Genomic DNA, 17623 nt, shown 5'->3' on the forward strand with positions numbered 1-17623 from the left:
TCCTGTGTGTTATTTCTTTCAGCTAGGGACAAGGTGCTAATATTAATTTGCTCTCTGCAATCTGTCTGATTTTATGTAGAAGAGAGAAAAAAAAACCTGCTTTCTTTTTCCCCCCCTCTGCTGATTGCATTATTCTTATATTTAAGTGCCTGTAACCAAATAGGAAACAGTTTGTTTCCAGAAGGAGAATACACTAGCTACAGCAAAGAGATTTCAGAGTGTCCATTAGCCATATACTGAACATTATCTGCCTGCTTTCCAGAGAAACAAGATCTTTCTAATCTTTCACCAACCCCAGACTCAGCAAGCTATTTGAATACAGGCTTGAACCAAAATATGAAGAGATGCACAGTATTCAGTGGGTTTGCCTGCATGCTTGCACTGGCTACTGGATCTACCTTTATTGCCAAAGAAAGAGGCGTTTTTAGAGGCTGGTGCATATCTTACACAGCCACAGTCACACTCTGGAGATGCTTCCATCACCAGTCGAGGAAGTCCAGAAAAACCATGTCCTTAATTTACATGCTGCAGGTTGGCTGAATCATGTTGGGGACAGTGAGTGTCCTTTTCCAGCTGTCATGTTCTTATTCAGATGCCAGAGAAACAGAGCTGGTATTCCAAATACTGCTGTATTCCCGCACCCTTCTGCAAGCCAAGCAGCCTTCAGATGCAAGACCCAAGCTGCCTGAATGTCCCACGAGAGCTGAAGGGCCAACAGAGAGGATAACTAGGAGCGAGGCCAGCCTCATTGCTTTTACCTCGTGGCATCGCTCAATTTAAAACAAAGCAGTGTCCAGAATGAACAGGCCGACCTGCTGCGCAAAGGATCATTTGTCTTGGTAACGGACAACTCCCTTAGGAAAAGACGGCACTGTTCTTTTCGGCAACTATTCAGAGAAGGGTGTCTGTTCAAACTTACGCACAAGTTATTAACCTGTTTCTTTCAAATCCAGGTCTTTTAGCAAATGCTACAGTCAGGGACTTTCTAAAATTGTTTTCACTCTCACTCTCTCTCCCTTTAGACACTTAGTTCTACTTCTCACAGTGCTATCTGCAGCCAAATATGTCCATGGAGTAAAAAAGGTTTGCATACAGAGGGAAAAGTTGCTTGAGATCTCCTGAGGCGCTGCATACCTTCAGTATTCCCTAGAGTATGATAGAAAAACACACGTATTCCAAAGGTAATTGCTGGTTTTGGTGCCTAGTTTAGTACGGGCTAAAATATTTTGCTTCCCCCAAAGGTACAGGGGGAAACAGAAGTTTACAATGTGCCAGCAGTTTAAATATGTGCAATAAACAAGAGTCTCTAACAAATGAGCTATGCAAAGGATTTATTTGGTAACAAAGGGAAATCATCCACCGCTGCACCTCCTACATTTCGTTTTCATTCAACCTAACACACCGCTTGTCAAGAGTATGGTGTCGAGATTGTAGGGAATTAACTCAAAAGAAATCCTTTCTGAAGCTTAGGGAATATCTTGTATCACCAATGCCTAAAAGCAGGAATGAGCTCAAAAGAAAAATTATATGGAAAAAGTGCTGCTCTGCATCAGTAATTCACATGCAAGAGCCAAAATTGCAGATACCCTAATGCCAGTCAGGTGATGCTGTCCTGGATCAAAGTTCATTTCTAAGAGACCTTGTCTAATAAAGGTCTTGCTCAGAGCCCTTTGACCTCAATGGGAGCCCTTCCAATGACTCATGAGATTTGGATGAGTCCCCACACCAGTCACATTAACTTAATATCAAAACTGTTAGCGCAGAAGAACGAGGAGTGTTGAAAAACCTTTTCACACCATTCCAGCACACCAGCCCTCTTTTCACAAATCCTGTGCAAAAGATATGCAGTTGGATCATTCAGCAACTTTTTTTTTCATTTAGTGGTTATTTTTCTTCCTTTGCATCCTCTTTTGCAATAGCACTCAAAACTTTTTCTTGCATTGGTCAAAGTAAGCCCCATGTCAGGTATACGCACACTTTGGGTACTCCAAAGTCGAAAGGTAACACGCATGGTTGTACTTTCTAAGTGATAACTTAGAAAATGAGTATTTATCATCTTGTTACAAGACCCTGGCAGAGCAGGAAGGCAGCGAGCTGAGGACATGAGCATTGTAAAGCCCCAAGTTCTCATAGTGGAGCCAACAGCTACGGTACGAGGGATCCGCAGCAGGGACTGGAGCCCATGTAGAAGGAGATTAGGGATCCAGGCTGCCAAGCCGCAGGCAGGAAGGGACTGCGATTTTAACCAGCCAGCTGAACTGACCCATCCATCGCTAGCACAGGCTTGGAGAACATTATACATCGTGTGCAATCTACATAATGTATAGACTCATAGATTTGCAAAGGCAGAAAGGGCTGCTAGTCCATCTATCTGATCTCTTGTACACCACAGACCATCTAATGTTACCCAGTTGTTGAGTGCTGTTCCTTGCGGTTGTCTATAGCTTCCCCTCCGCCTTGTAATCACTTGGAGATGATTACAAGTGACCTGGGAAGCCACTGCTTCCCTTTGGTTTGTTCTAGGTGCCAGGCTCTCCCCAGAGAAACAACCTGCACCTTGCTGAGAATTAAATTGTGCTTATCTGTAGTTTCTAGCATCTTCCTGCTCCAGATGAAGGTACGGCTCTGTCGAACTCAGAAACAACGTCAGTTCATAGCAGATGATGACTGGCAATTTTGTTAACAAACGTAAAGAAATAGATATTTCAGCAGGATCTTATGCTAATCATTTTTCTACTGAAGTTATTTAATATTTTTTGCCTTAATTTCAATATTGTAGTATCTCCTTTTAAAGAAAACTAGAAGGGGAACTTCTATCAATTCATATATTTATCAAGTGACAGCAAGAGCTTGGAATTTTTTTGCCAGAGTATATATAACTCCTGCTTCTTGAGACAAACGTATAAGCAGTTTAAGAGGGAGTGTGTATGGTATTTCTAATCTGTAGCACAATCATATGCCAAAATACATTATGCAGAATTGCATTAGAGGCTAACCAGCATGTCCCCTTGACACACAGACCAAGAGTCTGCTGTTTGTTTCTCATTAGGATTTTGTCTGGAATTTGCAGTTTTAGACTAGGCTGAAAGCTCTGTCTCTGTTTTGGGGATAGCAGTAAGGTTTACTGGGTGGTGGCTTGGCTCTTATTCAGGAAAGCTGTCGAACGCTTCAGTTCCATCAGCTCCAAACTTGGGAAAAATGTGTTTTGAAGCCCCTTCCTCCTCAAAGACTCTACATACAGCCACAAAGTCAGATTCCTCCCTGACATAACACTCGCCCTCTCAGTTAACAGCACTGGGAGTGAATTTGTCCACCAAGGGAACGATTCAAAAAGCTGAACTTTTTTCTTTCCTTTCCACTACATTTTCACTCCTGCCTCCTTAACCATTTAATTCATCTTTTTCCTTTTCCTTTCTTTCCAAAGGGGCAGCCCAGCACTGACTGTTTTCAGGGTGAGAAGTTGCCATTTAAGGATACCCGTAGTAGACCTACTCCATTCTGCTCCGTTCCCTCTCTCTACGCTAGGAATTTGGCAGGCACCCCCTGCCTTCTTGGCAATCTGGTAAAGCACACCTGAGTGTTGCCGAGCTGTGGCAGGGACCAAGCCCATGAACCTCTGGGGAAAGGTCAGTGGGAGTTGGTGGTAATCCTGAGCAAAATACCAAAGGGGGAAACCACTCCCCAGCATCAAGATGAGTTTCTAATTGGCTGCGCACTGGACTAGTTCTTTCATCTCTTGTGGTTTAAATCTTGCACGTAAGGGGGCTGAGATTGTGCGTCAGTGAATAAACCGTTACAGGTTTCTAGATGCTGAAAATGATGAGCAAAGCTGCAGTCCGGGCAAGCCTGAGCTGTGAGCTCTTTCCAAAGTCTACAGCATCCTCTGGTGGACCCACAAGGAAAAGTTTGCCATGCAAGAGAGAGGCCTGATGAAGTTTTTTCCTACATTATCACGCCAGGGTTTGGGACATCTAGAAACGTATCCCAGCTTCACCCATTTGCAACCTGACTGGGAACAGTTTTGAGAACAGATCTTCTTTGGAGGATTTTCATGCAAGCGCTGGGTCTTGCCAAGCATGAAAGAGCTCACGAATCACTTCTCACGGCCAGCCCAGCATCTCTCCTTTCTGTCAGATTCAGGAGCCCGGCTTCCTCCTGGTACTTATCTTTGTGTATGGGGAGCTACTCCACGTGCTTCAGAGAGGAAGAGGCAGCCCAGAAATTAGCTTAGGATTTGGGAGACTATATTTCTATTCCTTGCTGTGCTACAGATATACAGAGCGGCCTTCAGCAAGGGTCTGCAAATATCTAGCAGTTTGGTGTCTGCCCCAGAAGCAGAACCTGTATTCACAGCAGAGCGGGGAACCATGTTACCTGGCTGGCAGGAATGGCCAGGATAGAGCTGGTTCTCAAATCCTACCCTTCTCCTGATCTGAGTCACTGAGATCAAAGCCCAAGGCTTTTTTTCACTCCACAGTGAAGGAAGTACTCAAATAAAATCCAGACTCTCAAGCTAGAATCCTCTCCTGGACTTTGCAGGCTGTGTTTTGGCCTCTAAAGCAAATAGGTTTTAAAGGACAAGATAAAACAAGTTGTTGTGTCTTGTCTTATTACAACAGTCCTATATTTAGACCACTTATGCCAAGCACGGGATGCTTCGGTTTAGTGTCTCCTTCCCCAGTCTGAGAGGATTCAGATACCTCTTCCCCACCTCCCAACTATTTCATCCCTCCTGTTGAAACCGAGCAGAAAACAGCTGATGATTCAGCAAGCCAGAGAAAGAGAATAAGGCACCCTGCCCTCCCTCTCTCCCCTCAGTAATCAGGACAGTGAGCAGGGAGGAGGGAGACAGCGCTTGATTGTCCGCTCTAGGAAGTTATGGGGAACAATTCAAGGGAGTAATCCTTGAAATGCAGCTGAGCACCCAGGACATTTGGAAAATCAAGTTCACGTCCTCTGGCCTGAGACAGCCACTCATGGTAGAGGGTGATAGTGAATCCGGCCTTCCCTGTTCCCTGGGGGAGTCCTCTGACCACAGCGCTACCAATGGAAGATGAGCAGCCACTCTGCATGCACATTGGAATAAAGCAATGCTGCTGTGTTTCATGGGTGCCGGCACTGACATGCGAAAGGAGAGTTCAGAGAATACCTTCTAAGTAGACCCACAAAGATTGACACACAACACAATCCAGTGTAACAGTGCTGCCAAGTTTTTGCAGCAATTCATTCAATCTTTACGAAAGCAAGACTAAATTGCATAGGAGTCTGCACTTTATCTTCTCGCCCGCCTCCTCTGGGTGAAAACTGTTGAGTAGAACAGGTTTCAGATAAAGCAAAAGCAAACACCATTCCCTTGCGATAATATATAGGAATATTATCCTGACATTTTAGCATGAATCACTCATACTGCTGTTCATTCTTTCCACTCCTAGAGCTATGTCTTGACAATAGAAACGTTCCCCGAATACAAACCAAATAATCAGTGTCGAGAACCAAATTCATGGTGGAAGCACGCGCTCCTCAGTGGGAACTATCTGTCAGGCTAGATTTGACTCTTGGTCTACATAAGTTTAAACAAGTTGAATCTGCACTAGCTATTTCTATTTTAACTATTTTTATTCTAGCTTTCCTATAGTAACTTCGTTTTCACATAACTGTGAGAATATTTATTTTATCTGTCTGGTGAGTAACCTGATAATTATAGGATCCACGTTCAACTTTGTTTACTAAAAGTACAGAGAAGAAAGGTAAACAGTGTAATACCTTTAGACAATGCCTATCTCTTTTTGGGTTTTTTTTTTTTTTAATTGAGCAATTTCTTTTACTTTACCTTGAGGAATTACAACTATCCTCCAAAATGTTTATACGTCAGAATTTAGAATTTTGAAAGATAAAATCTGCATTTAAATATAAAATGCTTTCAAGGGGGTATTTTTCATGTACAAGTCACTCTGTGGGCTGCCAAGTACATGAAAAATCCCCTCTTGAAAGCATTTTATATTTAAATGCAGGTTTTATCTTTTAAAATTCTAAATTCTGGCTTGTAAACAGCCTTCTGATGTGGACCACAGAACGTTTTGTGAGTTAGTAAGCGAAGTGACCTGAAGTAATTCAGAGTTACAGTGCTCTAAAGACTCCCAGCTTTCCTTGACAAGGGAAAAAGTGGGGAAGACGTGGATCTTGTTTCTCATTGCCTACTGATATATAGATCACTGTGATAATGGCCATCAAGAATCACTGCTTTGCTGCAGTTCAGAGGGGGAAGAGATACAAGGTCAAGGAATAACCTGTTTGTCTGATTTGTTTATATACACCTCCAGCTCTTAGGAGTCTACAGGTCATGAATATTTGAAGAGGACCTCATGGTGAGCAAGGCTCAGACACTGCCAGAGTTTGACTCCCAGCCATAAAGAGGCTGCCTATTTTCTAGAAAGAGAAATCTTTAGTCCCTGAAGTTACTGGTGGCAAAGAGAATCCAAAGTTGAACGCCCAGAGATCATGACAACCAGCAGCAAATATAAATACATGTATACAGACAAGTACTTGCATACACACTAGAGATGTGAGTCCTGGCCCTGGAAGCTGAGTGTATTGTCCAGAGCAGAAACTGTATCTGGATCTTTGGGTTCAAGTCCTTTAGCATCTCTACCTGAGCTAAATAAATCCCTTTTGTTATGCACAGAGGCAGCAGCCATCTCCTGAACAGCACCATGCAAGTCATTGTCTTTTCATGTGACATTCCAAAAAAAGAGACAGAAAATTAATTTGCTTAGGTGCTGGTTTTGAGTTTGCTGTGATTTTGGGGGGATTTTTAAACAGTTTTAGGACTAAGAGAAGAAAATGACAAATGCAACGTTTTGGATGTGTTTTGAGCAAAAAAACACTGAAACTTTTTTTTGCTTTTTGCAAATGTGAAAACAAATTGTTTTGACTTGATTGGATTTTTTTTTCAATTTTGTGGAAGCAGTTAGGCAAAAGCTACATAAATTCATAGATTTTTTGTCAATCAGGCCCTCCTAGTGAAGATATGTATTGAGCAAAAAAAAAAAAAAAAAGTCCACAGATATTCTTAATTTTATTGTGGTTCAGCCAGTAGACAGAGAGAGACAGCAATCACCAAATAAGAATGAATTACGAACTGTCAGCCAGCTTGAATCAGTTTTCCGAACTAGGGCCCTGCAGCCTGATCCTGTGGAAGATTTAGGCAAAGCTAGCTTGCTTTCTCAGAGGAACAAAACAGAGCCCTCTTCATGCAGCTTTCACAAATGCACTGCACACAGATTTGAGATCTCTGCAAGGATAACAAAGTGTGTTACCGTCTTGTATTTCCTCATTTCCTTACTGCCTATCCCCAGAGAGAGGAATCACCCATTTGTCGTCCTCTCTGAACAGGACGGTACAGGACCACCCGAGGATCTCTCTCACGTGAGGAAACAACAGTAAATGATGCACTGCTATTTTCCCTGCAAAACAGCCAGAAAGGAAGCGCTGGCACTCATAATCCCACTTCTGCCTGGGGCAGATACTCTTTGCAAAAGGGAGCTAGTGGCTGGTCTCTGTAATACGTAAGAGCAAGGGTTGCCTCATACTCTGTGATAGTCTTGATCATGGAGCTCTGCTTGTGGGGAAATCTTGCAGTTTCTTGAGCACAAATATTTTAAAAGCATAGCAGGAGGCCTTCCATATATGTATGCAAAATAACAGGGGGAAAAAATGACCGTCGTCTGGAATTTTGAGGAATTCAGTGGGGCCATGCTTGGGATGCAGCTGGAGTATGTAACATTTGAGTTGAAACTGGGGAGCAAGAGACCTACCCATTTATCCCCTCTCCCACCCACATATTTCTTCTCCCTAAACCTGAAGAAATATTTGTAGGACTTGGAACGAATGAGCACGGAAAGTTAATCTGCATCACAAGCTGTCTTTTTCTGCTGATGGATGGCAAAGTATTTGGCTGAGCTGTGTGCATTCCTCTTCCTGAGCCCCATGACAACATTGCTGAAACATTTGTTGATCCAGTAGCCATGGAATTAAGAGGACACTTAAATCAGGACTGTCTTTACACATGCCAAAGTGCTGTTGAGGACTGCAGATGTACAAGCAGCTCCTTATTGTGCAGGCTTTGACCCTGGACTCCATGCACATCATTGGTTCTCTGAGACAGATAAAGCTCTTCTCAGCGTATTGACGACATTTTCCAGCAAGACTGACCTTAACCTGCTGTCTTCATCTATTTATAGATGTGGGAACTATGATTAATCATACAGTTTCCAATTCTGGTTTACTGACAGTGAGCTAGTGCTCAGGGGCAGCTCTCACCTTGAAGAGAGCAGGCACCATCCCCACCAGAACTTTTTAACGCTCCATAAAATTACTTTCCTCTTGCGCTAAGTGCAGATAGCGCACGTGCGAGCATGGCAGCACTATGGAATAGGGAGCATATAGTGGAACGGAAAGTATACTGCACCTGCCTGTTGAGATCCCCACCAGATTAAAAGTGTTAGAGCCACCACGCATGCTGGTCTCAGTCTGCAGAAAAGGCTCCCTCAGAAAAGTCATCGCAGGTTCAGCCAACCTCTGCTTTCATCTTGTTCCACATCTACTGAAGCATGACTGGTCTGACTACATTACAGCTGCCTGCTCTTCCCAGAAGGTCTTTAAGGTTAGACAGGAACTTAAACCCACAATTCCCAGCTCTGGTTACTCACCCCCATCTAACCATTTCTGCTTTACTCTGAAAGAAAAGGTTATTTCCAACCACATTCCTCTTCTGAGAGTGACACTAAAATTCCGAGTGATGGCCACCCTTCCTAGACACTGAGATCCTGCTGAACAGCCCCGTACTGAAAACAGGCTGATCATCAGAAATAGTAACGTGGTACTTTGGGGAAGGTGAAAGGTTAACGCGCTTTGGAAGAGCTGCTGAGTGGCAGGAAGATTCTGGTTTAGCTGGTAGCACAGCTGTGTGTTAAAGCAGACCTACGGGTCCTTCCTGGCAGATAGGTCTTCTCTGAGTGGTGAGAAAGGTGCTAACGCGCGCAGCTTATTGAACGGGAAGAGACCATGGCTGAGGCTTGGCAGATAATGGCTTTCAAGGGCCAACTTTAGGCCCTCAGAGGTGTCATTTCCATTCTCTGCAGCAACCAGAGTAAACGTACTGTGAAGAGTGATGGTGCTCCACAACGTAGGGAGGAAGAGCATGTGCTACTACCTCTTTTTACTCTGGATAGTTTGCTCCCTTGCTCTGCAAATTTGCGCTTGGGAATTAATTAGACATTTTTTAGAAAAGAACCCGAAACAGGGATTTTTTATTTCATATGTAATTTTTTCATCCAATAAATACTGATGGTGATTAAAACAGAACAATTCCTCTTATTAGGAAAAAAAAAAAAAGGAAATTTACTAATTTACCTCACAGGTTAGTTTTACAACGCTGTGTTTTTCCAGTTTACATTGTTTGGCTCTGTTCCCTAGCCTGCAGGTTTCATGCGACTCAAATATCGGCAGAAGACCTCTTCAGGAGAGGATCATGCTCGCCAGGGCTGAGTAGCTTATCTCCTTAGGGGGTCGGAAAGAGCGTTTAAAAAACCCACACGAAAGCAAACCTCAAGGTACGCAGGCGTATTCTGTGAAAGCAAACCGCTGAGGACTAGCGCTTGGGGGGGGGGGGGGTTCCTCAGCGAAACCCCGTTCCCACCCCGGCGTTTGTGAGGGATGCAGCCTAATTTAAATGCGCAGATCATGAAAATAATACCGAAGAGTCCGCGCGGGCCAGGGGCCCTCAAGCACTCCTCTGAGGACAGAGCGGATGAATGAGGGCCGTGGCATTTTTCCTCTCTCCAGGGAGAGGGAACACCTCTCCCTGCCAAGGCCTCCCCGAGCCCCTAAGGCGAAGGTTGCCAGCTGGAGGCCCCGGAGCCGGAGGCGGGGGACGCCCCGGTGGCCACATTGGGCGCTGTGGAAGCGGGTGGGGGGCGCCCACATCCAAGATGGCTGCCGCCCATTGGCTCCCCTCACTCAAGATGGCCTCAGGAAAGGCGGGGCACTGCGTGAAGGGCCGAAGCCCAGGCGGCCATGTTGCTTTCGGGCAGGAGGCCGGGGGGGGGGGAAGGGGGCGGCCCACCCACGCGCGAGTGGCGGGTGGGCCTTCCTCGAGGGGGAGCCTCGAGGGGAGAGGAAGGGGGGGGGGTTTGCCTGCGGCGCCCGGCCGGGAGGAGCGCGGCGGCGGCTCGAGCGGGAGCAGGGCGCCCCGCCCGGCAGGGTAAGGCTGGCGCGGCCCCGGGGCGGGGCGGCGGCCGTTGGGGCTGGCGGCGGCGGCCGTTGGGGCTGGCGGCGGGAAGGGGGCGGCGGCCGCGGCGGGTGTGTGGGCCCGCCGGGGCTGATATCCTGTCACCTTTGGTTTCGTGGGCCGCGCTGGTCTCGCGGGGCTTTTAGGCGGGTCCGTGGGGGTTGCGGGCGGTGGGCGAACGGGCAGGGTTCTGCGGGCCGCGCCGGAGCTCCCGCTGCAGCAGCGTGAGGCGGGAGACGGCTCTGCTGAGCCCTGCTAGTGACTCGTGGAGTGACGCGGGGGCCGTGCCCTGGCCCGGGAGTATTAACGAGTATCCCTGAACGGTGAGTATGAACGCTGCGCCAGCCGTGAAGTGCCGACAGCTAGGATTTTCTCACAGGAAGACCGTTTCCAACCAGTTTCGAGCGTTTCCAGCTGTGCGTCTCGTCTAGTGTCCCTTTTTTAAATTTTTTTTAACCGAGGCAGAATTTGCAGCTCTGTGCAGAAAATGCTTTTTGCCTTACGTGACCCTCATATGCAGCAGGACACCAGCAGGAGAGCTGCAGGTGCCGGTGTTGCTGCTCTCGCGGAGTTCTGGTGGACAGACACCAAACTTACCATGTGTCTGAGTTGTGCGGGAATTCGTGGGAATAAAGTCAAGTTGTCAATACGGTGGAGTAACTCCGGCTGTTATTTTTGTCCTCTTTTAATGCCCTCTTTTGCTGTGCCCTCTTAGTATCTCACAGTCACTAACGTATCTTATCATCGCGCTGTTTCTGTAAGACAGAGAAACGTTAACCTGATTTCATAGGAAAAGAACTGAAGCAAACATTTAAAAAAAAAAAAAGTCTCTGGCCGGTTTGGGAGTTGAAACTAGGTCTTGTGAGTCTTACTGCCCTCTATTCATGGCAGTTTGCGTGCCCTCAAATATTCTATCTACTGTACTGCAGCTTTGACTGTATAATCTCATCTTTTCAGTGGTTCCCTTTATCAGTCATTATTGGGGGCTTGCATTGCTGTTACGATCTACCCGAGTTGGTCTTATTTTGCAAAGTTGCAGCCCAGGGACCAAGAGGAACATTTTCATGCTCTCATGTCACACCAGCACTTCAAAGGGGTATTTGGGCAGTTTCTGCAAAGGATATGCTAACACAATTTTTTTTTTTTTCTTTCCTAACACCGTAAATATTTCCAGTGTTCCTATTTGGACTCTTGGCAGAGCCCTTCATTGCGCATAAACATGCAGCTATTCTGAGTTTAAAAAAGCCCTCCATGGGAAAATGAGTCATGTTGAGGAAGAAATCTCTTCTCTTCTCTGAAGAGAAACTTAAGATCTAATTGAACAGGTTTAGGGGCGATCAAGCAATTAAAGATTATGTGTACTTTGCAAAAAAGCATGGCATATGTATGTGAAATAAATTGCCTACTTCTGAAGAATTCTGTTCTCTGGTCTGTTGTTGGGTTTTGGGTCCTCCTCTCTCCCCTAATACTTGGGTGTATAAATCACTGCACCCTCACTGCCTTCATTTCAAAAGGGCTATGCCATATTACATCAGTTAAAGCTGATGGAGTGTAGAAATTTGAAATAGACGTGAATAGCTAAAGTCTGCCAAAAAAATCTATTTTAGAAGTATTTGCTGTCCTTTTTATAGACCCGGTTTTCCTGTTTTCAAGATAATTAACACAGTAAATGAATTACAGACTTGCTATTGACTGCCTCCTTGTGTTATAAAAGAACTGTGCTATAACACAGCATAAATATAAATCACTTGTTGGAGACTGGAAGCCACTATTAGGATTTATTTTTGAAAAAAGCTGGACACATTCCAAAAGCCTTATTAAGTACTGTAATTGAAGTGAAATATGCTTTACCGTTTGCAGTGGTTCTGTTAGATTAATTATGTTTTCTGTAAATCCTGCTTACATGAGAATTCTCTTAAATATTCAAGCAAAAAAGAGTTGAAAACTTATAAAGCTATAAAATGCAACATTTGGAAAAAATGTTATTCTTAAATATTCTCCCTGAGAATAAATTGTCTTGGAGACTAGCAACTTGCTACTTCTATTTCAGAAGTAGCTTCAGGGTACAGCAGAATGTATTTATTAGGGTTGTTAACCCGTAACCAGTTCTTCTTTGCTTGCTGGTTTCATGAGCAATAATAAGTGGTTCAAGACGATCCACAATGATTAGTGGCAGCTTTCTCACAGTAGGGTGAGAACTCCACCACCTCCCTGGAGGAGCTCAGAGAGCTTTTCTGAGGATGTGATAAAATATCAGAGAAATTGTGGAGCAGCAGAGAGCACTTGTCTTGTTGCATTGCCCTTTTTCTGCCTTCATGACCGTCCTGAGTCACCAGTGAGGAGCTTGTTACGCCAGACTGCCAGGTTAGGTTGGTGTATTTGAAGAACAGCAGATGAGAGAAGTGTTGATCGTTGTAAGACTGGGTTGGCAAGAGCGATGGAGAGCAAAAGAGATGGGGTGCAACTCTAGGAATGGTCGGTTTATGGATTAAGTTGAGAGCCAAAGTTGGGATTATGCAGTCCAGGGTGTCTTATGTTTGGACATGGAGGGACAGAATTAAGCTTTATACTATCAATGATGTTACCACTATTTTTTCCTATTCAATTTTTAGTTGTTATTTCAAGCTAACGTTAACCTGTAATTCTCCTTACGATAAAATATGTCCTTCACTTTGGTTTGATAAGTAAATGATTTACTGCAACATTTGTCATCCTCATTCCATTTGCTCTGGATTAGCAATCCTGGAGCATCTTTTCTTGTCATTAAGTTTTAATGAAGTGTAAAGAACAAGGAAGGAAACAGCTTTTCCCTTTTTTCATTGAGGGTATGAAGCTGTCCCATACCCTGTTTTTTCCCCCCTCCTGAGTAGAGTAGAATTTGTATACTGAATATGAGTCTTAAGCTCTGGATCTGCATTTCTTCCTGCAGCATGCAAGTACGCTGTAGCATCTGTTATGTCTCCCCATACCTGCTCTTCACTGATTGGGAATAGTTGTCAGATATTGAGTTGCAAGTGTTTTTGAAGACGCTGCTTAGTCTGTTGGAGCAACGTAGTCAATCCACTGTTTTCTTTTATAACATCTGACACGTGCAAGCTGTGATCTGCTCTCCCTTATATGCTTCTGCACTGTAAATGCTAAGTAACAGATACAGCTTACAGCAGTTTGCAAAGATTCCAGCCAAAATGAGGAGAAAAACAAAAATGCTGTATGCATTTATTGAAAAGATTGTCTTTGTTTTCAAGAATTCATAAGGCGGTTGTGTTGTGTATTGTATATTTGTAAGAATTTGGAAATGAACAGTCCTTTTCTACTAGAATTTAGACAACACTATTTTACAGGCTCCCCGCAGTTTCTAGCTTCTATGGGATATTTCAGCACATGTCTTTTTACTCTTTTACTTACTTTTCTGAAGTGTTTTTCCTATAATAACATTTTTGTTTCCTATTCTCTGAGTCAACATCTTTGAACTCACCAGCAATGAGGAATATGGAGTAAGGAAGTTCTGTACCAATCAGGTGAGAAGGCTGAGGTCCCAAGCAGTCCCACTGATTTGGGTGGGACTTCTTCATAGGGGCTTATAAGGAAGAGTTCTCAGGATCAAACCCCAATTTAAGTGCAAATATTAAAGGTTCTGCATAACTCAAATTTACAGACGTTTTGTCCTGTGGAAATTACAGCTGTTTCCTATGAATGTCATGTGTACGCTAACGGAGTCATTCGAAAATCTTAAAACCAAGACGAGTGTACAGTTGTAAAACAGTTTTATTATTTGGGATGTCACAAGTTATGAATTACTAATGTCTTGCAGATTAGAAGATGATTATCCTTTGTGGCACTTGCTGCAGTAGCTTGTGATAGGAAGAGTATTTTCAAAACTTATCTTTTAAGCTTGCTGTTCAAACCTGTTCACTCTATACTAGGTATGGTATTGACTTTGGGGTACTGTATCTTGAAGACAAATTGATCTTCTTATTCACACAGTTTATATGTGCTAGGAATGTTTTTAATATAATGTCAAACTTGTAATTCAGATGAGAAATGAAAATATAGCCTGGTGTAGTTCTCTATCACCCATTATTACTGGGAGGATCAATTACAGCAAGGCAAGCTCAGGCAGAACCTTTAGGTAATAGCAAACTACTTCAACTGTTTATTTTTGTCCTAATGTTCCTCCCTTGGTTACAGAACTGTTGTAAACACGTGCTAAATAACAGGCGTTTGCTAGATCAGGAATGTCAGCTTTGAGGGAACAAATTTTCTTTCTAATCATGGTATGTAGAGTAGGTGTATATATTTAGAACTCCCTACTCCTCCCAGTCTTTAGTGACTCTCTCCCTGTTGTTAGTGGCAGATGAATACAGACAACACAATCTGTTCCTACGGTAGTTACTAAATAATTTGTGTATTACTTTTACTATTGAAGTGTTGTTTATCAGTCACTGGATGGGAATATGTGAGTTTATCTTTAGTATTATCACTATTTCTGTCCAGCTCCCTTACTTTCTCAGTCCTCCTTTCTTTCAGCCTTTTCTTCTCCTTATGTCTTCCATTGTCATTTCTCTATATTTCCTCCCTATGTACATAAAAAATAAAGGGCCTTCCTGTGGTCATTGTCTTTGTTGAGGGAGCTGGCAGACATCATTGCTAGGCCACTCTCCAACATTTTTGAAAGGACGTGGAGAACAGGAGAGGTGCCTGAGGACTGGAAGAAAGCCAGTGTCACTCCAATCTTCACAAAGGGCAAGGAGGAGGAGCCAGGAAACTACAGGCCTGTCAGCCTCACCTCCATCCCTGGAAAGGTGATGGGACAGCTCATTATGGATGCTATCTCTAAGCATGTGAGGGATAAGAAGGTGATCAGGAGTAGTCAGCATGGATTCACCAAGGGAAAGTCATGCTTAACCAATCTGCTAGCCTTCTCTGATGGAACGACTGGCTGGGTAGAGGAGGGGAGAGCAGTGGATGTTGTCTGTCCTGACTTCAGCAAGGCTTTCAGTGCTGTGTCCCGTAACACTGTTATAGGCAAGCTCAGGAAGTGCGGCCTAGGTGAGCAGACAGTGCGGTAGATTGAGAACTGGCTGAATGGCAGAGCTCAGAGGGTTGCAATCAGTGGTGCAAAGTCTATTTGGAGGCCTGTAGCTAGCGGTGTCCCCTGGGATCAGTATTGGGACCAGTATTGTTTAACTTATTCGTCAGTGACCTGGATGAAGGGACAGCGTGCACCCTCTTTGCTGATGATCCTAAACTGGGGGGAGTGGCTGATACCCCAGAGGGCTGTGCTGCTATTCAGAAAGACCTCAACAGGCTGGAGAGCTGGGCGGAGAGGAACCTCCTGAAGTGCAGGGTCCTGCACCTAGGCAGGAACAACCCCATGCAGCAGGACGGGTTGGGGGTTGACCTGCTGGAAAGCAACTCTGCCAAGAAGGACCTGGGAGTGCTCGTGGACAACTGGTTGACCATGAGCCAGCAATGGGCCCTTGTGGCCAAGAAGGCCAATGGTCTCCTGGGGTGCATGAGGCAGAGTGTTGCCAGCAGGTGGAGGAAGGTGATCCTGCCCCTCTCCTCAACCCTGATGAGGAGCCCCTCACCTGGAGTACTGTGTCCACTTCTGGGCTCCCCACTACAAGAGAGACATGGCACTACTGGAGAGAGTCCAGCAGAGGGCTACAAAGATGGTGAGGGCACTGGAGCATCTCTCCTCTGAAGAAAGGCTGAGGGAGCTGGGCCTGTTCAGGCTGGAGAAGAGAAGACTGAGGAGGGTAGGGGGATCTTATCAGTGTGTGTAAGTATCTGAAGGGAGGGTGTCAAGAGGCTGGGCCTAGACTCTTCTCCGTGGTGCCCAGCAACAGGACAAGAGGCAACAGGCATAAACTGAAACCCAAGAAGTTCCGGCTGAACATGAGGACAAACTTCTTTCCTGTGAGGGTGACTGAGCATGGGAACGGGTTGCCCAGAGAGGTTGTGGAGTCTCCTTCGCTGGAGATATTCAGAAGCCATCTGGACACAATCCTAGGCAGTGTGCTCTAGAGGACCCTGCTTGAGCAGAGGGGTTGGCCTAGGTGATCTCCAGAGGTCCCTTCCAACCTCAACCATTCTGTGATTCTGGTGATTTTTCTCCCTCTTCTCTGCTATATCAGTGTCTTATGTGATAAAGTAATAAATGGTGAGTAAGATATCATTGCATTCAAAGGTCAAACTCCCAATAAGATGAACAGTAGTGAAGAAATCTACACCTCTTAGTCATGGCTTCAGATCTTTTGCACATTCACAAAAGCGGCCATGAATCATGGGTATAGTCTAGGGCTGCATCTGAACAGTTGATTTTTGCAACCGGATGGACTAGCTGAGTATGCTTTACTCATGTCCTTAGCAAGGTGGGGTGGGATTTTCTAATTAGAGAGTTTTCATCTGACCTAGTCCCTGTAGCCTGACTTTATACAGAAGAGCAGTTTAGTCAAAGGTATGCAGGCATAATTCCTTTCATCCTACAGTAAATGTGTAAAATATATTAGCTGAACTGCACCGTAGAACTCCTCGTTCCTGTCCACTGACCATGGCAGGAGCAAGTAGCGATGAGCCTGGAGGTGGGTCATTACATTGTAAATGATAAATATTCTGCAAAGTGGATCCTGTCCCTGGTGACCGCAGTGTGATTTAAGACAGTCATTTTGATCATAGCAACTTGGGTTTTCAAAACAGCTAGCAGCACTTGGCTGCCATCGCACTGGAGGTGTCTTTGGGATTTCTCTGAACAGCACACTGAGAAAAGCAGAACCTGCCATGTGGTCCTGCTGTGGACCTACTAGGAGGCAGTGACTTTCACCTTAGAGGTGCCAGTTTCTTCCCATTACCTAAGGGGATTCAGGATGGCTAGTTTGGATGCTTAGCTCTATCTACTATCGCAGAAAAATCTCCCCGAGCAAAGTGCTGTGTATCTGTGACTCCTGCAGGTATCTCCCATGACAATGGTATTTGGAGTTGGAGCTGTCTCCTTGTCTCCATCATTTTGAGGCTGCAGCTTAGATCTCTTCAGCTCAGTAAAATGAATCCCACCAACAGTGACTAGTGTAGGGTTTCTGTTGCTGAGATGTAGCATGCGTTAACTGGATTTATATAAAATACTCTGCCTTGAAGAGGTGAAAGCCCCTCTTTATCATTTATCTCAGCTCAGTTACCCAGTAGGAGCATACTTTTAATACTTCATTAATAAAACTTTTTATACTTCATTAATAGAACTTTCTAGAGTGGAAGTGTACTAAAGTAACTGTTTGCTGCTGAGTAATAATAATGGACTTGAAGAAAATTTGGACAGTATTAATAAGCATCTGCTAT

General features: G+C 44.6%; 1 protein-coding gene across 1 annotated transcript in view; it reads left to right on the forward strand.

Moving 5' to 3' along the window:
- Positions 1-10334: 10334 nt before the first annotated feature.
- Positions 10335-17623, forward strand: part of GZF1 (GDNF inducible zinc finger protein 1) — a 34619-nt gene continuing 27330 nt past the window's right edge. Inside the window, exon 1 of the mRNA XM_068936523.1 lies at positions 10335-10611. The gene's annotated coding sequence lies outside the window, so the exon portion shown is untranslated. The remainder of the gene's footprint in view (positions 10612-17623) is intronic.

The sequence above is a fragment of the Struthio camelus genome, chromosome 3 (assembly GCF_040807025.1).
Source record: "Struthio camelus isolate bStrCam1 chromosome 3, bStrCam1.hap1, whole genome shotgun sequence".
Taxonomy (NCBI): domain Eukaryota; kingdom Metazoa; phylum Chordata; class Aves; order Struthioniformes; family Struthionidae; genus Struthio; species Struthio camelus.